General features: G+C 39.8%; 1 protein-coding gene across 2 annotated transcripts in view; it reads right to left on the reverse strand.

Moving 5' to 3' along the window:
• The window catches only part of LOC137075087 (activin receptor type-1-like), a 117,781-nt gene that overhangs the window by 86,502 nt on the left and 5,699 nt on the right, over positions 1 to 25,580 (reverse strand). The window contains exon 2 of one of the 2 annotated variants that reach the window (XM_067443281.1): positions 4,731 to 4,832. The exons of the other annotated variant lie outside the window; for it this stretch is intronic. The gene's annotated coding sequence lies outside the window, so the exon portion shown is untranslated. The remainder of the gene's footprint in view (positions 1 to 4,730; positions 4,833 to 25,580) is intronic. 2 annotated transcript variants of the gene reach the window in all.

A 25,580-nucleotide genomic window follows, 5' to 3' on the forward strand; every position in this document is an offset into this window, starting at 1 on the left:
ACGACAACAGCAATAATAAAAGAAAAACATGCAAACGGTCTCTCTTTGGAAACTGTGTTCAATGCATGCGAGTGCTGCCATATGACCAGTCATTTTCGCCATCATCAATCACCCGGGTATATTCGTCAGAAGACGCGAATGAGGACTTGCACGCACGGTGAAGATCTGTCTCTGCACTCATCCAAGAACTCGAACTCATCTCACAGCAAATATTGAGTCCCCTTTAAGTCTTGCTCTTGAACGGACAAACTCACACAAAAAGTATGTCAACATGTCCATCTTAATGAGTATCCAAGCAGACATAGGCTGAATATTCCTTAAGATGAAAGACGACACATATCCGTGGATAAGGGGCAGCAACCTTTACTCTGTTTAATGTCAAAGAAAAGATAAGGACATCACTCACTGCTCTTGATTGAATAGCTTTTGTAAGTTTAATAAGGATTAATCTTTAATTTAAACAGTTAAATATGCAGTTATTTTTATTTTTATTTTTTTGCAGTTATATTTGATTATTTATTCAATTTCTCTACCTAAAAACTAATGTAAGACGTACCTGAAAAACATGAAATGCATTGTTCATTTTATCAGTATCTTATCAGTATCTCTGCTGCTTTTATTCAAGTTATTTTTTTCTTATTTTCTTTATTTTTATTAGTCCTTAATTCTCTGAACATGCATCTTGCGTGATACCCAGACATTTTGAATATTCCGATCTAATATGATTTCTGACCTGTAAGGTTGCCAAAATAATAATCATACACTTTTTGATAATAGGCCAGTGGAGAACTGTTACCCCGACTGAGTCTGGTTTCTCCCAAGGTTTTTTTTTTCTCCATCATGCCATGATGGAATTTTGGTTCCTTGCCACTGTCGCCTTTGGCTTGGCTTGCTCAGTTGGGGACACTAAAATTATGATCCACGTTATTCAACTAAATATACAAATAAAATTTATTGATATAGGTCTAATTTAATTCTATAAACTATTACATTGATCTGCCAGCATTTTCGCTATATGATAAATTAAAATAAGCTGATAACATCACTGTCTTCTCCAGAACAACTGTACAGCCAAATCAAATTTTGTTGCAATATTGTCCTGTTTAACACTGTGAAGCTGCTTTGAAACAATCGTCATTGTAAAAGCACTATATAAATAAAGTTGATTGATTGATTGATTGATTGATTGACTGATTGATTCCCACCGACACGTCTTCCTTTGAGGAAGCAGTGGCTGAGGGCTCGGAGGGGGACTCGTCCCTCCACCCGGGCTGAAGTCATCGAGGTAGTAATAAGCTCCTCTGTAGCAAGGCTCCGGGGGTGGATGAGATTCACCCTGAGTACCTTAATTCTCTGGATGTTGTGGGGCTGTCTTGGCTGACACGCCTCTGCAGCAACACGTGGCAGTTGGGGACAGTACCTATGGACTGGCAGACCGGGGTGGTGGTCCCTCTTTTCAAGAAGGGGGACAGGAGTGTGTGTTCCAACTACAGGGGAATCACACTTCTCATCCTCCCGGGAAAGTCTATGCCAGGGTACTGTAGAGGAGAATTCAGCCAATAGTGGAACCTCGGATTCAGGAGTAAGAGTGTGGTTTTCGTCCCGGTCGTGGAACACTGGACCGGCTATATATCCTTCCCAGGTGCTGGAGGGTTCATGGGAATTCCAGTCCAACCAGTCCACATGTGTTTAGTGGATTTGGAAAAGGCATTCGACTGTGTTCCTGTGGCACCCTGTGGAGGGTGCTTTGGGAGTATGGGGTCCAGGGCCCCCTGCTTAGGGCTGTTCGGTCTAGGGCTGCACGTTTTCAAGTTTTTCATTAACCGTTAACCGAGGCCCTTAGCGGTTAATACTCGGTTAACCAAAGTGTGCGTCAGGGTTATTTTTAGCTTATTAAAGGGTAACTAAACCCCTGTTCACAGCCTAACTCCGCCCTCTGGCAATATTTGAAAAATGCTGCAAAAGTGGGCAGAGCCCAGCGGAGAGAGAGGGGACGAGACGAGGGCGGCGCTGAGCGGGGGGCGTGCACCTGAGACCCGTAGTGACAACTTGTTTGACAGTTGTCAGACTCGCAAAGATTGATAGTGACTGGAGTGAGGACAGTAGTTTTGCAACAGAGCGGTCATCTAAAGTAGAGGACTTCTCTCCACCACCTTCACCTGAAGTGGAGGAGGGTGAAATGTCTGTAGACACAGAGTTTGTTGGCTCAAACTGCTTTAACTCCCGATGCATACGATGCTTTCATTCATTCATTCATTCATGCTAGCGAAGCAGCAGCGCAAGAGAGAATGAGATCACTAACTAATCTATGAACACTGAACAGCCATATCCTTATACTGAATGCCACTAAAAAAAAAATCACAGGACCAATAAGTTCAAACCTAATAGCCTATTACAACAGATTTCCTCATATTAAATATTCCTCATGCATTAAATAAAAGTTAGACTACATACGCCCGCAGTCTAGCACGTTACGAATTTGTTGTTCGTTACCACGGCAACCATTTGCGTGTCAGGGTTTGTCTGAAAGCGTCTGAGGTATGAAAATTATCTGTAGACATGACAGGTGGCAAAACTCCTTATAACTGCATTATATATCTGTATTTTCTTAATTAGGATGTTGAAAGCAAGTGAAGAGAAAGTTTCATTCATAATGTTTCTACTTCATTTAACATGAGCGCTCATACTGGACTGAAGCCGTTCTCATCATGTGATCACGGAAAACATTTCTCAGGGCGTGGTGAGCTCGTGCCAGGGGCGTGGATAGTGAGCCGTTGGAAGTACAAACCTACGTAACGAAGTACCATAACGTCCAATAGGAAAATTCAACTGCAGTAGCCACCGTTCAACCTTAAGAGGGCAGCACTAAGACGTTTTTATACCATATATTATAGAATTTAAACACTTTAAACCCAACTGTCAAAACATTTACTCGACTCAATGAACAATAATAATAAAGCTCCATTCTTGCAGATCATTAACTAAAAAAAGTTGTTCTAGGGTTTAGTTACCCTTTAATTTGACGACCGCCATCTCCGTAGTGAACGCGCCTATAGAGAGAAATGCACATCATGGATTACATAAACAGAGAGTAGCCTATTTCTTTTTGTTTTAAATTGTTAAAAGACATTTCAAGCTTTCTTAAGATATATTTAATGTCTGTGAGGCGTACGCTGAGTTTCGTTAAATTAGGATGAGATGCGCGCTCCGGTTCACGAGCAACGCAAGCGGCCGCGAGGGCGCCTGCATGATTAGGGCATGTAGTAAAATATGCAGCCGAGAATGATTCACACAGCGAGCGTTTGACTCGCGCGGCTGAGCCTCTCTCGGCAGAGTTCAAACATCTGTGGACTCGTCCCTTCAGCTCTGCCCATCTTGCTTTCAGTCCGCGATAAGCTTTTTTGTTTTCTTCATTACAGTTAAAGTAACCTCTGCTTTTCTCTAGTCATTCACAAGTTTCTCACTTCAAACTTTCTTTCTTCTGATCCGTTATGCACAGCGCGCGTGGCTCCCGCTCTGCTTCTGCCCTAATGCGACTTATAGTCCAGTGCGACTTATGTTATTTTCCTCTTCATGACGCATTTTTTGACTGATGCGACCTATACACCGGAGCGACTTGCGATACTTGCATTTTGCCCCGTCACTCTCATTTTTAAAGTGCTCCCACACTTTCTTTGCCCGCTTAGAAAGCGGGTCATGACTTCTTCTTGTGGATATTACAAATGTCTGGGAGCGCTCTGGCGGTCTCTAGGGGTGCAAAAATATATTACAACTAAATTCAAAGCACGTCATTGACGCCACTTAACCGAGCAAAATGTTTCACTCGGTTACGCAATTTTTAACGATTAATCGGTCAATCGGTTAACCATGGACACCCCTAGTTCGGTCCCTTTACAACCGAATCAGTAGCTTGGTCCGCATTGCCGGCAGGAAGTCAAACTTGTTCCCGGTGCAAGTTGGTCTCCGGCAGGGCTGCCCTTTGTCACCGGTTCTGTTTATAATTTTTATGGACAGAATTTCTAGACAGAGCCAAAGGTGTCCGGTTTGGGGACCACATGATTTGGTCACTGGTCTTTGCAGATGATGGCGCTGGGACAGTTTGCAGCAGAGTGTGAAGCGGCTGGGATGAGAATCAGCACCTCCAAGTCTGAGGCCATGCTTCTCAGTCGGAAAAGGGTGGCTTGCCCACTTCAGGTTGGTGTAGAGTTCCTGCCTCAAGTGGAGGAGTTCAAGTATCTTGGGGTCGTTTTCAGGGAAGTGAGGGAAGGATGGAACGAGAGATTGACAGATGGATCGGTGCCACATCTGCAGTAATGCGGGTGATGTACCGATCTGTCATGGTGAAGAAAGAGCTGAGCTGTAAGGCGAAGCTCTCGATTTACTGGTCAATCTACGTTCCTATTTTCACCTATGGTCATGAGCTGTGGATCATGACCAAAAGAACAAGATTCCGGATACAGGAGGCTGAAATCCGGAGCTAACGTTAACATAGTTATTGTATATTGTATATTGTAGACTTGTATGACAACACTGGGAGGAATTAATATTAACTTTGATATTTGTCATACTGATGTATACTACTTGGAGTTTCCTATTGTTACTGTACTAGCATCTTGCATTGGATCTAGACAACACAGGGGATATTTTCATTAATATTTTCTCACTAAGAAACTTCCAGTTTAATCAGAAATTGTTTAGACAGTCAATAAGTGGATAAAAACACTACTTACTGCTCGCGGGGATATAGTTTGAATTGCCGCTTCTCCAGTATCAGACGCTGAGTAAAGCCTGCTATTGTCCAGGTTAGAAAAAACGGTCCCTGGTGAAATGGCCTAAACAAACGAACAACTTTTATTAAAATTGTTGCGGTATCCGGTAAAACTTGCCTGTTGACAGTTTTGTTCAGTGGGAAGGCTATGAAAAGTCCCCACGTCCCCTGCACAGCCTGGAGAAAATAACATTTTTTCCATGATCTGCCGTGTTCGCCATCCTCGCGTGACGCATGCGCTGCCGTATACAAATGTACATATTAATGCTCCCCAGCGATTACGTCACAGTTGGTATTAGAGGTCGACCGATTAATCGGATTTGCTGATTAATCAGCACTGATAGCTGATTGGTGGAACAATCGGTTATCGGCAAAAATCAATACAGATTCAATACAGATCAATACAGTTTTTCCGGTTTGCGTCCGTATGCGGGAGCGGCTGAGAAGGCTGCTGTCATTACACAGTAGGGGTAGGCGAAATCTCGATATTTAAAATTTAAAATCCATTTAAAATCCAAACTTGATATGGATTTTGACATATTGTATATATCGATATATTGTTTATATTTAATTCTGATTTCGCCACTTTGCTTGTTTGCCTTCTCTGTGCTGTGCTCGACCTGGCTCCCGCGCCTCCCGCCTCCTTGCTTTTGTTCCCCCTCCCCTCACGTGTTTTTTTTTTATTGAACACGGCGGCGTCCGCAACCAGGTTTGGATTATCATGTTGACAAGCGTGTGCGTTGTTTAAGACTTAGTTTAGAGACCACGATCGTCCTTCTAACACAACTGCTTGCTAAAATTCATAAAGCAATATTAATGTTCATCATAGTTCAAATCGCAAGTTTCACTATTTGTGCGAGACGCACTCGCAATCATGTCAGTTTATGATTTGTGTCTAACTGATCGCATGGTTTTCGGTTAAAATGTCAAAATGATCGCATATTCTTTGAAAACATTAAAAAAATTATTGCAATATCATTATTATTATTTTGTCAGCTTTGTCACGGGACTATGATGAATAGGTCCATTCATGTTTTAACCAAGAGGGGAAAACGCGACATCCCAGGTGTCCTGAGACACAGTGCCCTTCTGTAAGGTGTACTGTATCATATACAGCCTACCTTCTGATGTTCATATTTCGTTCTGTAACAGGAAAAGAAGGGAAGCTCGCCTCATGTGTAGCCTACATGATCCGCATGATAAGGTGCTCAGTCACGCTATAGTAAAGAGCGTGACATCTAGCCTACTGTTTGAATTTTGTTACAAATTTAACAGGAAGTGGTGTTATGAAAAAATATTTTTATTTATATCTCAGTCATGCCCCCATCTTTCTGCAAAATGCTTACTGTTTACTTTAACTGTAAAAAAGGGAGTTTTTTTTTTTGGACATTTGTCAAAAGCGCTTTGTTCCTACATGAACTGACTACCTCTTTGCACTTCAATAATAATAAAAAAAGACTATGATATTTTGCATATTTGTTTTTGCTGTTTTTAGGAGGTTATTTTTCCTGTAAAGATATCGAGATATATATCGTATATCGAGATACAGCAAAATATATCGAGATTTTTTTTTTTTGCTCCATATCGCCCGGCCCTATTTACACAGTAGCCTACGAGAGCTCCGAGAAGGATATATTGGCAATATATAGCGCGAGAGCGGCCTCTAGAGGCCAAATGAAAAACTATCACTGATTGTTTACATTAACACGTGAGACTGTTTTTAATCTAGTATCTTTTTAAAAACTATCAGTCAATTAATCGGTTATCGGCAAGTGAGGTCCAACCTACCTATCGGTCGACCTCCAATAAAAATGTAATGAATAGTAATTTCCTGGAACTTAATTCAGAAAAAAATAATAATAATTATAACTGGACAAAAAAAAAATCCACAAGTATTAACCTAGAATACTCTATAACACTTGATGTTTGTCAAGCCCTCGTCATAAGTGAGGAACCTGGGTGTGCTCTTTGATACCAATCTTTAATTTGAAAACCAGGTTTCTAGCATCTGTAAAATTGCATTCTACCATCTTAAAAATATATCTGAATTACGGCACATGCTTTCAATGCAAAATACTGAACATTTAGTCCATGCGTTCATGAGCTCAAGGCTAGATTAATGTAATGCTCTACTGGGTGGTGGTCCTGCTTGCTTAATAAATAAACTGTAGCTGTTTAAAAATGCAGCAGCTTGAGTTCTTATTAGAACCAGGAAGTATGATCATGTTAGCCCAGTTCTGTCAACAACACTGGCTCCCTGTTAAACTTGGCATACATTTTAAAATCTTACTTATTACTTACAAATTGCTAAATGGTTTACCTCCCCAATACTTAAGCAAGCTCTTAAAACATTATACCCCATTACGTCTATTGCGGTCTCACAATTCTGGCCAGTTAATAATACCTACAATATCAAAATCAACTGCAGGCAGTCGATCCTTTTCCTATTTAGGAACTAAACTCTGTTCAAATGAGAAAGTGTTCAAAAAGAACATATGCACACACTGAAAACAAGTTATATATTTAAAAAATCAACAAACAACAAAAATCAAGCAGCTCTATGCACTTTTTTAAACAACATTATCTACTGTGGGAGAAATTATAATTTTGTGTAAATCTCTAATATTCTCTCTATAAATATGTTCAAGCAATATTCTCATCAGTGTCCTATCAGTTTAACATTTAAACATTTAACATCCTAACATTTAAATCAAGCATATTTTTGTATGAGCACAAACACTATCTCAGTAAAATAAATCATATCCATATTTTCATATGATTAGACAGTTTATTTTATTAACAATCAATAATCCAAAAGGTGTGCATTATATCCAACACCTAGATGAACACTTTACAGTCAGTTTTATACAAACGTGCATGCCAATCTTGCATGTAACTTTAGAGACGGTCCCTAAATTTGCGAATCTCGAACATCAAGCCAACTTTATGCCAGTCATATCAGATGCGCTATGGTTCTGCGGTGTTTGTTTTGAATGAATCTCCTGCGTACATTGCACATTCATCTCTGATTTGAGTGCAGATTTCAGTGAGTGAGAGCGCGCTCTGAACAAAACTCCGGCTAATCTGAACGCATCTGATTATTAGACATTGCATTCATAAACTCAATAGAAACACGTGTGATAGGTTATAATGCGCAACGCAGTCATAACAGATGGCTTTTGAAAAGCCTATAATACAGTGATGAAAATAAGTATTTGAACACCCTGCTATTTTGCAAGTTCTCCCACTTGGAAATCATAGGAGGGGTCTGAAATTGTCATCGTAATTGTAATTTTCATCGTAGGTGCATGTCCACTGTGAGAGACATAATCTTAAAAAAAAAAAAACAAGAAATCACAATATATGATTTTTTAACTATTTATTTGTATGATACAGATGCAAATAAGTATTTGAACACCTGTCTATCAGCTAGAATTCTGACCATCAAAGACCTGTTAGTCTGCCTTTAAAATGTCCACTTCCACTACATATATTGTCCTAAATTAGATGGACCTGTTTGAGGTTGTTAGCTGCATAAAGACACCTGTCCATCCCATACAATCAGTAAGAATCCAACTACTAACATGGCCAAGACCAAAGCTGTCCAAAGACACTAGAGACAGAATTGTACACCTCCACAAGGCTGGAAAGGGCTACAGGGAAATTGCCAAGCAGCTTGGTGAAAAAAGGTCCACTGTTTGAGCAATCATTAGAAAATGGAAGAAGCTAAACACGACTGTCAATCTTCCTCGGACTGGTGCTCCATGCAAGATCTCACCTCGTGGGATCTCAATGATCCTAAGAAGGGAGAGAATTCAGCCCAGAACTACACGGGGGGAGCTGGTCAATGACCTGAAAAGAGCTGGCAGCGTTTCCAAGGTTACTGTTGGTAATAGACACAGAGACGTCATGGTTTGAAATCATGCATGGTACGGAAGGTTCCCCTGCTTAAACCAGCACATTTCCAGGCCTGTCTTAAGTTTGCCAACGGCCATTCGGATGATCCAGAGGAGTCATTGGAGAAAGTCATGTGGTCAGATATAGAACTTTTTGGTCATAATTTCACTAAACGTGTTTTGAGGAAGAAGAATGATGAGTACCATCCCAAGAACACCATCCCTACTGTGAAGCATGGGGGTGGTGGCATCATGCTTTGGGGGTGTTTTTCTGCACATGGGACAGGTAAATGCACTGTAGTAAGGAGAGGAACAACCTCCTTCCCTCAGTAAGAGGATTGAAGATGGGTCGAGGCTGGGTTTTCCAACTTGACAATGACCCGAAGCACACAGCCAGGATAACCAAGGAGTGGCTCTGTAAGAAGCATATCGAGGTTCTGGCGTGGCCTAGCCAGTCTGCAGACCTAAACCCAATAGAGAATCTTTGGAGGGAGCTCAAACTCCGTGTTTCTCAGCCAGAGGCCATCTGTGTGAAGGAGTGGGCCAAAAACCCTCCTGCAGTGTGTGCAAACCTGGTGAAAAACTACAGGAAACATTTGACCTCAAAGGCAAGGCTACAAGGCTACTGTACCAAATATTAACACTGATTTTCTCAAGTGTTCAAATACTTATTTGCACCTGTATCATACAAATAAATAGTTTTTTAAAAAATCATACATTGTGATTTCTGGATTTTTTTTTTTTTTTTTTGATTATGTCACAGTGGACATGCACCAACGATGACAATTTCAGACCCCTCCATGATTTCTAAGTGGGAGAACTTGCAAAATAGCAGGGAGTTCAAATACTTATTTTCCTCACTGGGAGTAGGTGAGTGTGAGGAACTGTGTTACATGCCACAGCCAAAATACCCCAAACAAACGGCGTGTGTTAATGTCAAGCCCTGATTATAATTCCTTAAATGTCACTAGCTGTGTCTAAAACAAGCGGCAACCTGCTGTGATCTCTCCAGGCACCAGAATTGAGCAGAATCTTATTGCCCCATGTTAAAATTCCCAACTTAACAGCAAAAAAAGCATGTTTACAGCGTGGTACAAATTTTGGTGTTGGCCTATATGGCTAATTTTGACCTTCATGACAACTGTGAGGGTCAACTGTAATATTGACATTATATAGAGCCTTAAAGTTCTGCATAATTAATAAAGTTGTTACTTTTAGTGACAGGGGGATAGCCATTTATCCACCGTCATTGCGTGAAATCTTAGCAGATTTGAAGTGTTTCCCCCGATTACAGCAACTTTCTTCTGGATGTTCTGCTGCAGACAAGGTGACCAGAGCATCTTCGAAAAATTTTCCCTCAGGACCTTTGTAAAAGCCAAAATATGGCCACACCTCAGATTTGGTCCTTTTAGAAGGCTGGAAAATCTCCTGGTGCTGTCACTGCCTAGCCTAGAAATCCAAACCTGCCAACCTTGAAGACATTTTTTTTTTTTTTTTTTTTGAAATAATTGTATTATTTATAATTAATATTTATGCAATTATTATGACCCATTTTTTCCCACTGAATACAATAGACTTAAAAAATATATATTAAAGCTGTATTTCATTTTAGAGTCAAGCCTAGGCCTCAGGAAAAGAATTTTTTCAATTGTATTGGTGCCATCTGGTGGACACATTGAGCATTTTTATCATGCAATAGCACATTTTACCACTAGAGTGGATTTACAGAACCTGTGTGTGTGTGTGTGTGGTGTTTTTGTTTTTTGTTTTTGTCTGTTTTGCACTCTTGATGTTTTAGAGATTCAACCCTTCTCTGTATTTTCATATTTTTGTCAATTTCCCATTCATTTCCTATAGGGGTCATTTTTGACCCGAAGGTCCTGAGTGTGACAATTTTTTTACGACCACTTAGAATTTTCAAATCCTGTCCCCAGTTATTTTGGGTGTTCATATACCAAGTACCAATAAAGTCACCAAGTTTCGGACCATTCCGATGAAGCTATGATTTTTTTTAAAATATAATTATAAAATGATTCGGGTCATTTTTGACCTGAAGTTCCCCACCCTCTGGGGATTCAGATAAAAAACATTTTTTGTAAAATCAATTAAATATATTTTAGTTCAAAAATATTCTCTCTTAGATTTTTTTGGTGTTTTGAGATAATGTTATGATTTATAATTAATATGTATGCAATAATTATGACCCATTTTATATATATATATAGTTATTTTTATTATTATTATTTAAGCTGTATTTCATTTTAGAGTCAAGCCTAAGCCGCATGAAAGCAATTTTTTTAATAAGATTGGTGCCATCCGGTGGACACATTGAGCATTTTACCATGCAATAGCACATTTTTACCACTAGTGGGTTTACAGCTCTCTGTAGAAAGGCTTGTGAATTCTAGTGATTTTTGCACATATTTGCACATTCAGGTTGTTGATTTTAATATATAACAACAGATTCTCAAAGACTATTTTTGTCACATTTTTTGCTTGTTTGGTTGGCTTTTGTTTTCATAAACAGGTGCTGCAATAGGCCTGGAGGTTACTAGGAAAGAATTCCATCCTTTGATCTTTCTCTCTCTGTGTGTGTGTGTGTGTGTGTGTGTGTGTGTGTGTGTGTGTGTGTGTGTGTGTGTGTGTGTGTGTGTGTGTGTGTGTGTGTTTAAGAGAGAGATATAGTGCGTGGCTTTTTTCATTTTGAATCCAGTGTCTCTTCTTTATTTGATACATTGATTTCCCATTTTTTCACATTTCTCTGTTACAGTTTCACCAGACTCATATTTCCCTGTGTGTTTGTGTGTGAGAGAGAGTGTGTCTATTTTGCAACCTTGATGGATTACAGTCTCATGCTTTCATTGCTGTGCACTTTATTTCTTACATTGATGAACAATTACTTTTATTTCACACATTTCCCAAAATTAGCTTTTGGAATGACATTCATTTGTGTGTGCGTGTGTTTTTGTGTGTATAAGTGTGTGTGTGAGAGTTTTTTTGTCTGTTTTGCACTCTTGATGTTTTAGATATTCAACACTTCACTGTTGAGTATTTTTTTCTGCATCCTGACTTTGTAGATTGTATGCACAAAAAAACTCTGTATTTTCATATTTTTGCTATTTTTCCATTCATTTCCTATGGGGGTCATTTCTGACCTGAAGGTCCTGAGTGCGACAAAAAAATTACGACCAAGTACCAATAAAGTCACCAAGTTTCGGACCATTCCGATGAAGCTACTATTTGTAACAATTTTTTTTAAGCGCTTCGGGACGTTTTTGACCCGAAGTACCCCAGAGGGTTAAAAAAAAAAGGCTGATGATTGTGAATAGAACCAAAGACAGCCTAAACACAAATAGCAAGACATAATAACATCTAGAATTCATGCACAAACTATTCACTAGCACTAGCAAAAGTGTTTGTTTTCCAGTAGATGGCAATAATCTTCCACTAAACTATGGTACATTTCATATTTTCACTATAAATAAAACTGAGAAAAGAAGATTTTCTTTCAATTTGACAAATTTTTGATATTATATAAATATTGTAGTAAATCTAATTTGATATTTAAATGTAAAAACATTAATAAAAAAACTGATATTACATGCGTTTAAAAACAGCTCACATTTTTTGACAGTAGATCCTTCTTGCAATCGTAGCCTAATGCATTTGAACAGGGCCTACAGTAAATCTTTAAATAAGACTTATTGAGCTGTTTACACTGTCATATACAATAAAAGAGCCTGTACCTGCACAGGAAATAAAGATGAATGCGAAAAACCTGCCTACCATAACAAAGCATGAGCTATTTTATATCCCCAGAATATATCAGCAGTGGACTACATCTCTGATCGGCGCACAAGGACAAAAATAAATAGCCTAAATAAAACGCACGTCGGCAAACCTGACCATTCAATTTTCATTGTAATCAAAAAAATATTTGGTACACCATTTCAACATGCTGTTATTTAGCCAACAGCCAATTAATGTCTATTGCAAAAAGAAAGAAAGCTTGAATAAAATAAGTAATTGACATTATACGTGCTGTCATGTCAGGGTGACGACTAAGACGAGCCTGAAGAAATCAAACCGTTAATGTTGACTGCATGGGAAGAGAGCACGTCTTTTTCAGGCAGACGTCAGTGCAAATTATTTTATACCAGCAGGCCTAACAATCATACAAGAAACGAACTAGAGCCTCAATATTAAAGAAACGCTGACTCGTATTCATTCACTGAAATTCCCTACAAATCCACCCCACAACGGTTCTTCTAACCATCTCGTGCTGACATTGCCCGATGTCATTTCTCATATAACTCCATAATTTATCTATGTTTTAAATTCCTTTTCCCCGAGTAATAGGTTACAATGACTGGCTGTTTTAAAATATAACTAGGGTAATATCATAACTAGGCATGTGCCGATATCAATTTTTCATGTTGTGATTAATTGCTGAAGTTTTATCACGATGTACGATATCACGATATTGAAATAAGTTGCAAAAAAAGTGTTGCCATAGCATAACAGCTTTAAGAACTATTTTTGTAATAACAAAAATAACAATGTTTAAATACAATAATGCACCAAAAATATATACAGCTCTGGAAAAAAAAATTAAGAGACCAAGTGGTCTCTTGATTTTTTTCAGAGCTGTAAAAGTACAATTTTCAAACAGATTAAAGTGCAAAAGAATTAGGCTATAAAGAACAACAGGTAGGCTAACAAATTACAATAAGGTCTCATTATTTAATGCATTAACTAAGATTGAGCAATAGCTACATTTGGTACAGAAAGTATAATGTTTTTGGTAATGTTAGTTAAGAAATACTGATCATTGTTAGTTTTATCTTAGGTTCATTAAAAAAAGTTATTTTGCTTTTGATTTCAATGTTATTAAACAGTAACTAAGAAATTAACATTACTTAGAATAATTAATTCTTTATAAGTATTTTTCATTGTTAGTTTGGTAATAATGAATTAACATGTTAACTAATGAAGTCATATGTCTCAAAGTTTTAGTGAACAATAACAAATAATCAGAACAGTTCTAATTATTAGGCATGTTGTAGTCCAGATTAAAACATAAAAATGTTTAAGTTTGAAAATAAATAGCCTATTAAGTCTTTAAGTATTAAGTATTTGATGCTGTGATGAACAACATTTAGATTACAAAAACGAATGGCTGTTTTAAAAACTACAGGCGTTTTCTTTTGTTTGCGGGTTTCCAGGGTAAGCGCTGCATTCTGCAGTTCATCAGCGCCCTCTGCTGTCATTGAACGCGCGCTTCATTCAGTCTCCTTCACTCGTTCATGTGCTTCTCATTTACACCTGCTGAGCGCGTGTCCCTTTGACGCAGAATAGCGGTGTTGAGCATTTATACGGTTGATGGGCAAAGTATTCTTGAGTGCATTATAAAAAAATTATTAATTGTTTATAAATTATTATTTACGATATTTTAAAGTGCCCACGATAACAATATCGTGCATATTCATTATCGTGATAAATCGCATTATCGAAAATCGAACATAATTAAAATATAATTTTCCATCACTTCATCGGCAGATCCACGGCTGTAACTGCCAACCGAGCATCTCAATGAGACGGTTCAACCGTGGCATGCAACCCTGCAGTTATCCGGCCGGCCTGGCTTGAGGCACTGAGGACACGCGTGGCGCGGGCACGAATCATTTGGCTAGGAAGGGCAGATGGGTGGACGGAGGGTTAAAATGAAGCACTCTGATTTGGCCAGAAGCTTTACATACTGTGGCTCAGCGGCAGAATCAACGTCATTGCGCTGAAACCGGCAAAATGCGAAATGCAACAAAATACGTACATAGAGAGCAGCGAATCGTAAAAGCGTACTTAAGGGTCAAAATGCGTGCCGAGTACGGAAAATGCGTACATGTTGGCAGGTCTGGAAATCTAGACGCACACTAGCGGTAGCAAATCTAATCTGCCGCGAGTGTAGTCTAGCAACTCTCAATACACTTCTGAGCTGTAAAAAACAAACTCGTCAGGCCAATCACATCGTGTATAGAGTAGGTGGGCGGGTTTAACATAATGACAGAAGAGAAGACTTGGAGTTAAGCTTTTCTTTGAGAAAAGAATAAAGAACAGCACTAAAATCATTCTTAAAAAAGGAATATGTGTTCAGAGTTTTGCCGAACGGATACAGCGAAAGTTTAATCTATCAACTAGCTCCACATCACGTTGCTATGGATGGTTGTAGCGCTATCCAATTGACCTATCGGTAAGCCCCGCCCCCCTAGATACTGTTGCTAAGTCGGACAAACAAATTAATTTGCTATGTCTTACAATGACAGCTGTCAGTGTGTAAACCTCATCCCAAGATGTTTTGGACACAAAATGTAGTGTATACACCGTCTGAATGATGACCAAACTTTTCTGGTGGTTTATGAAGTTTATTAAATCGTTCACACGTTTTTCACTTTTAAAAAAAATCACCTGAAAATCAGATGAACAAACAAAGCGTGCGCTTTACGTCTCATTCAGAAACTCTCTCCTTCTCCGTTGCATTATCATTAACATACACCGCAAATTACACAAAAACACTCATACAACCAACAATAAACAAACATATACAGACCATGTGCCTTTTTGTGGGTGCAGTTTATAACTGGTAACAATAAATCTGTATCTGCAAAACAACTCTGTTAAACTATGTGCAAGCTCTCCCTTTCACTACCCGTAAACTATAAACTATAATACCCATCATAGTAAGTCCCTCAACCATAGTAAGACAGATAATGTAGACCTTAAACATATTTAAACTCACAGAAATATCAAAAATGTTTACAAAAATAAACTAAACGATAAAGAAGAATTTGAGGAGAAGCCTCATTACGATCGCAGATGATAAAATCCAGGATCAACACTGTTCATGTACCACAGGGTTAGGTTAAATTAATTTACATGTAACCATCTTAATATAGAGAGATGCAATGAAATGTAGACCATCGTTTGTGTTTTTTATTTAACTGAACACCGTTACATGGCATGAGAACAGTTAGTTACCTATCACTAACTTTAAAGGTACCCTAGAATGAGTTGAAACAATATGTTAAATTGTTCTCTGATATCTACATAGAGGGTATGTGGCTTATTTAAGGGCAGAAATTGTCCAGATACAGTTTTACAGGTCCATTTACAACCCTATAAAATTGTCCCTAGGATGTAATGCTCTGTTTTTGCCTTATTTGGAAGAGTCATGAATATTAATGTTGAGCTCTGCTCTGATTGGCTTACTTCAGCCGCTCACAGCAGTTCAGTTGTTCAGCGAAGCGGCTCGTGAGTAGGGCTGTGTTGAAAAAAAATCGATTCACCAATTCTGAATCGATTTTCATATTAATTTCTAAAGATCGATCCGTAACTCAGAGGATCGATTTAATAATAGGCCTACATTGAATTTTAATTTGCCGCATCATTGAATTCACTCTTGCGCGCAAGGTGGAAGGACATTAAAGGGATCCCCTGGTGTTGAGACTTGTATGGCTTAATATAACATAACTGATGTCTCTTACTGAATTATGTAGTAGAAAACCCATGAAAGATCTACGTTATTTAAAAAATCGATTTTATATTTGGACCATGGGCGGCGCCATTTTGTTTGCGTTCTAGGTTGATGACGTAGATTGGTTGAACTCCTCAATCAGCTGGCGTTACCCGTAGCTATTTTTACCACAACGCAACTCGAAAATTGTTTCAGAGTTAAACAAAACCAATGAATTGCTTTGTAATTGTACTTAAAACACACTCAAACATACATGTGTAAACAAACTCACCTACACAAACAGATCGGCAGCCGGGAAAACACACCTGACAGACTGCGTTGTCTCAATCGAGATGTTGGCCTGCTCAGTCTCCATGACAGGGGCTGAATCCGAAATCGACCCCCTATACCCTGAAATAGGGCATTATTTGAAGGGACGGCCATTTGTAGTGTTGTCCGACATCATAGTGGACATGTTCAAGTGCAGTCATTCAGTCTCACGTTGCAGTGTACAGCCGATTTACAACAGCTGTCCGACTTCACGCACCCAAACATGTGGACACAAACTCTCTCGCTCACACAGACTCACACACACCCCAACAGATCGGCGCGAACACACACACACACACACACACACACACACACACACACACACACATATGAGGCGCGAACAGATCGGCGCGAACACACACGCACTGCGTGCGCGCATACATCACTATTCCCTGTGTTGATATCATAGATAGACTGTTGATATGCAGTAGATTAACTGTAATGCCTATGTATCCAGCTGAGGGAAATATCTAGGTAGGATGATGGGATAAGTTAACGTGAGGAAGAGAGGCAGGATGTTTTGGTGATGATGCATGGGATTGGTTTGTGCATTAAAGTTGGAGCACGCTCAGTGAATTAACCTCAATCTTTAAACTTTCACTTTTAAGACACAAATTACTTTCGCTACTTTTGTTCACTAATACAACTTGAAGGAGTGAATGAAGACGATCGAGTGCGTGAAGTCGGACAGCTGTTGTGTGTAAATCGGCTGTACACTCGTTATTGCGGTGAACGTGAGACTGAATAACTGCACTCGAACATGTCCCTATGGTGTCGGACAACACTACAAATGGCCGTCCCTTCAAATAATGCCCTATTTCAAGGTATAGGGGGTCGATTTCGGATTCAGCCCCTGTCATGGAGACTGAGCAGCCCAACATCTCGATTGAGACAGCGCAGTCTGTCAGGTGTGTTTTCCCGGCCGCCGATCTGTTTGTGTAGGTGAGTTTGTTTGCACATGTATGTTTGAGTGTGTTTTAAGTACAATTACAAAGCAATTCATTGGTTTTGTTTAACTCTGAAACAATTTTCGAGTTGCGTTGTGGTAAAAATAGCTACGGGTAACGCCAGCTGATTGAGGAGTTCAACCAATCTACGTCATCAACCTAGAACACAAACAAAATGGCGCCGCCCATGGTCCAAATATAAAATCGATTTTTTAAATAATGTAGATCTTTCATGGGTTTTCTACTACATAATTCAGTAAGAGACATCATTTATGTCATATTAAGCCATACAAGTCTCAACACCAGGGGATCCCTTTAACACAACGAACATGGCAGCTTTGAAAACTCCAGAAACGCCGTGGACAGAGAATACTGGCTGGCGTTTTCAATTGTTTTCAATGAGAGCGCCGCGTTTTTAGAACGCCTGGAGTGCTCCGAGGCGCTGAGCGAGTATTTCACGCTCACACGCTGAGCGTTTTTTACTGGTCGCCGAGAGTTGAAGAATGCTCAACTTTGAGTAAAACGCAGCGCTCATCACTGTCACTTTTCACCCAGCCGTCCAATTACAGTGGAGGAGGGGGCGGGACAAATACAACACAGACCAACTGCCACATTCTGCGTGTCGTCATCAGATGACAAGCAGCAATAATAACGGAACAAAATGATTTAAAACAAATGCCAGAGCAAATACTTTACATTATATCTGCAATTTTATATAGAATCAATTAGGGGTGTAAGAAAATATCGATACACGTGAATATCGCGATATTATGTTTGGCGATATTGTATCGATTCTCAAAAATGCTGTATCGATATTTATATATTTATTTATTTACATCCAAGATTCGTGGCTTTGTGTTCGGTTTAAACCACAGACTATATAACACCCAACCGCTAGATGGCAGTGTTATATCAGAACGTATAACTGACGCGGAGCCGGAGAAGCGCAAGGTGAAAGTGCTAGTGTTTACATTAGCAAACCCAGCTCTCAAGACGATAGAATTATTCCGCTCTTGCAGTATACAGAGCTGAAGTGTGGACTCATGTTGGCTTCAGCTATAAAGAAGCCACTAAGGAAATCGACAAGAATCATTTTGTTTGCAAAATAGGCCGAGTTATAATCTAATACTCGGGAAACACATTGAAACAGAGAGCTCGCTTAACATCCTGACGTCACCCGCGCTGCTGAGAAGCGTTTCGATAGAATGTCCTGCACGTTTTCCTCTCAGTAACAAAATAAACACACACCAAAACTGACAGCAGTGGCAGGAGAACGAAAGATAATAGCGATGTGGATATGGATGCACCAGCTCTGCAGCTCAGTAACGTTACTTGAAACAGCACTTTATACAATAGACTGCTTTATAGAAAACAGCTTTAGGGTCCAATTACACAGAACGCGTTTTTCAGGTTCGAAAACGCGAGGCGCACTGCACTCCCTTTTTTGGTCGGCGTTTTCTCATTCAAAAATGAGCAGTGCGCTTTAATGTTTCTAGGCAACCCCCGAATCACCTGTACTGTCAGTCAAATCAATGTAACGGTCAACACAACGGAAGGCCCGCCGCTTCATTCATTCGATTGGACAACAGTACATAAGCGTGCGTGATGATGTTGCACGCTTTTCCGCTCAGAGTTGACTTTTTTTCAACTTCATGCGCTCGCAGCGCTCCTTCAAAAACGCGAGGCGCCCAGGGGGCATATAAGCAGCGAGCATAACGCTCTCTGCCAACCGAAATCCTGCACCAACGAAATGGACTGCACTTTCTGTTGTTAAATAGCCACTGCTATACTGTGAACCTTTAAAACATATACACATAAAGAATCCTGCAGTCACTTTACATTTTCCTTAATTTAGATTGCACATTGCATATGATTAGTGTTATAAATGATACTGTAATCAAATGATTACAAAGATACTGTTAATTAAATAAAATACTTTGTCTCGTGTTTTAGGCTTATGGTTGTGTTCTTTATTCTTTTAAATTATAAAAAACAAAAACACACAAAAAAGAAATATCGCAATATATTGCCTCTCTTACAATATCGCAATATATTGCAATATATCGTATCGTAACCCCTGTATCGTGATACGTATTGTATCGCCAGATTCTTGGCAATACACAGCCCTAGAATCAATACAGGAACAAACTACCTGTGAAATTAGAAAGACCTCCGTGGATTTTCCGTATCATAACAACAAGCAAGTCTCAACTGAGGAGAAAAAACACTGCCTGGCAAAACGCTCTCAAGCGCTCACAGCGAGGAGTTTTCAGCTGAGCGCCTAGCGTTTTCAGCGGACTAAACGGCCTTACTGTCCAGGAAGTTGTAATGGCTGCGTTGTCATGACTGCGCGCGACAGCACAGCTCCACAGTTCGCTGACTAGAGGAGCCTGGAAGGGGGATTGTTCTTTACAACCATCAATACTCCATTAATTTGCAGTTGAATGTCTATAATAATAGTATCAATATGTTGCATAACTACAGTCCTGTAATTCAGGTAACAGCTGGAAAAAAATGTTCTCTTCAAAAACACTTATCTAAATCTCGAAGATCGGATCGGATCGAATTAAACAATGATAATCGATTCAAGATCTTAAAAATCAGAATCGAATCGATTCTTGAAATTTGAATCGAAACCCAGCCCTACTCGTGAGTCCTTACAAAACACAGACCGACTGAATGACAACAAGCAAAACACCTCAAATGGAGATTGCTAAAATGCAGCCTACTTGTTTATTGGTGTTTTCAGATCATCCGCGCGCGAGAGAGCTTGCATGCTTGCAAATCCCCCAAACAGAGCTTTTCTGTGAAAAGAACTCATATACTATCCAAGGTTATTTTCGTAAACGAAAACTGAAACTAAGACTAAAACTATTGGTCAAAAAACATGTTCGTAAACTGAAATAAATGTAAAAATCTGAATAAATAAAAAACTAAAACTAAACGAAACTAACTACTCTTACTAAAAACGAACTGAAATAAAATAATAATTAGCAAAAATAAATATTCGTTTTCGTTATTAATAAGCTCTCTTTACTGTGGTGGAAAATCTGACTGTGGCGGTTGAGGGAGTGTCTGTATATTGCGCTACTGTGCGTGAAGTCATGTGAGGAGATTCCCGCTGTCCTGTGACGGACGCGTGCAGAAAGGCAACACATCGCTAGTCCTAAACAGCAGTTCACAATGAATCAATGCGTCCGTGGCAGAGAAATGGGAAATAACACAAGGTAATGAGATGCACGTTGAACTTCTTTTAACTTAAGCTCACTGTTTTAGAATGCCGTTTCTTACGCGACGAGAGACGCAGGCGCAAAAGTCAGCAACTATAGTAGCAAGTACTAGCCTACTGTGCGTTTGAGATTTCATGTTTGCATAATGTTGACAGGCTCAAAGGTGTTTTCATATTCATTTACTACTAATAATATTATCTGTGTGGAGACATTTCCCCACAAAGTAGGGAATACCAGGACACACATACACACACGTTTGTTTCACTATATAAGTGAGGACATTGCATGGACTTCCATTGATTTTATATCAGGTTAATGATATTTTATATCCCCTAACCCTATCCCTAAACCTACCAAGAACGTGCAAAATAGTCAGGTCCGAATCTTCAAGATTGTGTAACCCTGTAGGCATTTGTGAGGAAAAGTTGTTATACCACATTTTTAGAAAGTTCAATGTCTCCTGAATAAGGATCCACCGTATAACATTGACATAAGGATCCCATTTTCTTATTATTGTTATCGAAACAATAGGTGCAATATTCACAGCTGAAACACTACAGGTGGATAGGGTAAAAATTTTAAGTTATAGATATCACCATAAAACTTTTCCAGTTTTTCACTTACATAGAGACAAACATTTTTTGTATTACAAGTTTTCTGAAATGTTACGTTTACATATGCAAATTATGCATTATCTATTTAAATATGAGCTAATTCGCATAATCTAAACTTTCATATCGGAATTTAAATCCACAGACTTGAATAGACAAAGTGTAGTGAAATTAACAGTAGTGCTTTGTATTGTTGTGGTTTTTTTTTTTTTTTTGCACTGATCTGAAGGAATACAAGTTAAGGAAGCAAAATAACAAAATCTCAATTGACCACTGCTGTGTTTTTGGTTGTACTTCAAGTTAAATAGTGCCATGAGCATTATGCAGGGATCAAATGTCTAGCCCTTTTTGTAACAAATTTAATGCAGCACCACCAAAACAGGGACAACAGCATTTGGATATGTCAGTGAAGTCTCTTTAGCATTATAAATAAGACACATCATTTCTTCCAGTTTGCATCTCTGATTCGCCTGATCATGGAAGCTGTTTGCAGTCTAAAGCAGATTCACCAGTCCCCAAATTTAGAAGAATGTCTCATCTGTCAAGAAAGCAAACGGGAAAGGCTAGTAAAGGCTGGAGAAAAGGGCTTTGAGACGTTAAAATGTGCTTCCCAAACAAGAGAGAAACGGTGCGATATAGACAGCAAGCCTGCAATCGATCGAATCAAGGAAATATCTTTACATGATGTTAATCCGCTGTTGTGGCACAAGTCATGTTTCTCATTATTCACAAGCAAGACTCTCATTGAAAGATTACAAAGGAAAAAGCAGATTTCCAGACCACAAAGTGGTGAACCTAGTACATCAGCGACAATGCTGCGAAGCTCAATGACATCTGTCAAATGGGATCTTTGCATCTTCTGCCAAGACACAAAAGTGAAAGATACACTGTCATCTGTGAGTACATTTAAGATGAGTGATCAGATCCTGGATTTGTCCAAGTATGACCAGGAGGCCCATGTGCGTCTAGCTGGTATTAGTGACCTCATTGCAGCGGAAGGAATATACCATGCAAACTGCTTAAAGAAGTTTATGCGAAATGCATCAAAGACCAAAGAAATTTCAGAAAAAACTGATCTAGCAATGGAATGGCTTGTCAATGAGATCAGACAATCTGCAAAAAAAGGACATGTCCTTCAACTTTCTGAAGTGCGGAACAGATACTGTGAATTACCAGAAAAGGCCATGGTTGAAGTACCAGCTTCATTTAGAAGCAGGAGAGCTAAATTTAAAGAAAAACTTCAATTATATGCACAGGACTCATATGACTTCATAACTGTACCTAACCAATATGTCTTACTTGTTCCCAGAAAATTTGGACATGTGCCATTTTCAAATCTCATGTCAGAGGAAGAAGAGTCTTGTGCAATTCCTATATACCAGTCTCCTGATGAGGGATTCCTGGAAATGGTACATGTTGCATTGAAATTAAGAGCAGACATACTTGCGCACCCAAAGTACACTGGATTTGTTGTCAATCAAGATGAAATGATAGCCTGTGTTCCTGAAAGCGTTTTCATGTTTGTCCGTTTGATGTTTGGTGGCCACAACCTGTTGGAAGGAAGCCCAGATGATGAAGACATCACCTTGGACAGAGAGGAAGCTGACACTCAGACAAGAGTTCTAAGTGTGTCCCAAGATCTTGTCTACAATGTAACCGGTGGAAAACACTGGACACCCAAGCATGTGGGACTAGCTTGTACCTTGCACCAAGCCACACGATCAAAGGAACTGGTGAAACTGTTTCACAATGCAGGGCACACTATCAGCTATCACAGTCCGTTGCAGGTTGATACTGCTATGGCAGAAAAAAACATGCAAACCATGGATTCAGTGACAGGAGCAGTGACACCACTTAACTTTTTGCCTGGCAGATTCACACATTTTACATGTGACAACATTGACATAAATGATTCAACTCTTGATGGCAAGAACACCTTCCATGCTACACAGATTGCAGCATGGCAACGTGGTCCGGAAGGTGACATGATGATGAAGGATTTGAGACCATCAAAAACGGAAAGCCTTCAGGTCCCTGAGGTGATGGAGATGCTTTTTCCAGCTGGAGTTATAGAAGGTAAAACCTGTCCAAAATCAACAGAAAATACTAAGAAGGAGTGGTTCAAAAAAATCAGATGAGAATGGATCAATTGCAAAAGCAACTGCCATAGACATGGCGTTATTTTTCAAGCGTCAGGAGGAAGGAGACATGAAGCAAGGCTGGACAACCTTTAACCAAAATCACAGTGAAAGGTCACCTGAAATGACAAGCATTGGTTACATACCCATTATCCAGGCACCTGCTCATGACCTAGATACACTAAATACTGTTGTGCTGAGATGTAAACATTTGGCCAGAAAACTAGGGCAGCATCATGTTGTTATCACAGTGGATGAAGCATTGTTCTGTAAATTGATGGAGTTGAAGTGGGCAAATGATGAGTATCTGGATTGTCTTGTTGTCAGATTAGGTGGCCTGCACATTGCCCTAAAATTCATGGAAGTCATCGGCAAGCACGTCCAATCATCTGGATTGTTGGAAGCATGGGTTGAAGGCAACCTACTAGGCCCCAAAACTGCAGAGCAAGTTATGGCAGGGAAGTCTTACAACAAAGGAATTAGAGCCCACAAAATCACTCTGCAGGCCATGTGGAGGATTCTGTTGCCTCAACTGCTTAGCTTTCTGGAAGACAGGAATCGTGACCTTAATGAACTACTGGATAAGACAAAGAACAGCCCTGTAGAAGATATTGTGACATTGCTTGCTTCTGAAGAATTTCAAGCAGTCACAGAGGCCTACATTAAAGCCAACAACAACCCAAACTTCATGTTTTGGTGAGGCTACATGAAGATGGTTCACATTCTTCTATTTGTCATTCGCGCACAAAGGGATGGAATCTGGGACTTGCACCTTTGTGCATTCCAGCAAATGTTGCCCTATTTCATGCGGTATAACCACATCAACTATGCTCGGTGGGGGACCATCTACCTGAACGAGATGCACCAACTTCCACAGCCTGTGAAGGAGGAGTTTGAGGCTGGAAACTTTGTAGTCAAGCGCTCGTTACATCGCTTCAACCAAGTGGATCCCGATCATAGTCAGGAGTGGCTAGGCTGTATTGGAAAAAAGGGAGGAGGAATTGTTGGTATCACAAAGACATCTTCAGCTCTTGGCAGATGGGCTTTGTCTTTCAACTTCCGATCCCATCTTGCCCATGACACAAAAGTTGCCTTTGGTCTGGATACAGATGATGACTACATCCACAATGAAACCACAAAAGGCAGAATGAAACGGGACTCAATAGATGAAGATGCTTTGCTTGCAGTATTGGAGAGATTTGGTCTCTTTTCGGCTAACCTGCCCCAGACACTGCAAAACATTGCAAACAAAGACTTTGTCTCCCAGGATATTGAAGATGATCTGTTGACAGCTACACAGAAGGGGCAAAGTCAGCTGGATACATTTGTAGAGGAGAGGCTGTTGCCAGCTGAGGGGAGAAAAGTCACTTTCAGGGACAAACTGAAAAAGAACAAGTATTTGACTTTTGCTTCCCTGTTTGAAGTTCAACAGTCAGACCCAATCACTGGGAAGGCAAAAACTGTCAAGGCAGACAGAAACATTTTACAGCGTCTCATTGCTGCATATGAGGCAGGACGCCCAGTCAACCTCAAAAGCATTATGATGCATGAACTATTCGTTGTACCTCTGTCCTTGGCAGAAGTTAATGGGCAGATTCGTTCAGGTTCAAAGGCAATACTTGCTAAGGTCTTGACTGCTGACATCCCATGTCCCAACCACCTTGGTGCCACAGGCCTACAAGACGAATCAATGCTTATAGTTGATGGTCAAGCTTTGGTCATTGCTATTGGGAAGCCACAAGACGCAAAGACTTTTGGAGACCTGGCAGACATCTTTGTGGAAACTATTCTCCGAAGTGGAGCACAGTTCCAGCGAATTGATGTTCTGTTTGATCGCTACCACACACACTCAATCAAGAGTGTAACACGTAAAAGGCGTGGAAGAGGCTTGGTGGCAATCAGAAGACCAGTTGAGGGCAGAGATTTACCTCTTCCCACAAAATGGGAGAACTTTATCGCTCACGAGGACAACAAGGCAGACCTTGCTCGCTTTCTATCACAACAGCTGATTGTGACACCAAGATTATAGTTGCTGCAGGTGGCTTCAGCGATGAAGAGAGGGTTGAAGCATCTAATACAATCCTTAACACTGACAGCTTGGAAGCTAAACATGAAGAAGCAGACACAAGAATTATCCTTCACTGCATCAGAAG

The sequence above is a fragment of the Pseudorasbora parva genome, chromosome 5 (genome assembly GCF_024679245.1).
Source record: "Pseudorasbora parva isolate DD20220531a chromosome 5, ASM2467924v1, whole genome shotgun sequence".
Classification (NCBI taxonomy): domain Eukaryota; kingdom Metazoa; phylum Chordata; class Actinopteri; order Cypriniformes; family Gobionidae; genus Pseudorasbora; species Pseudorasbora parva.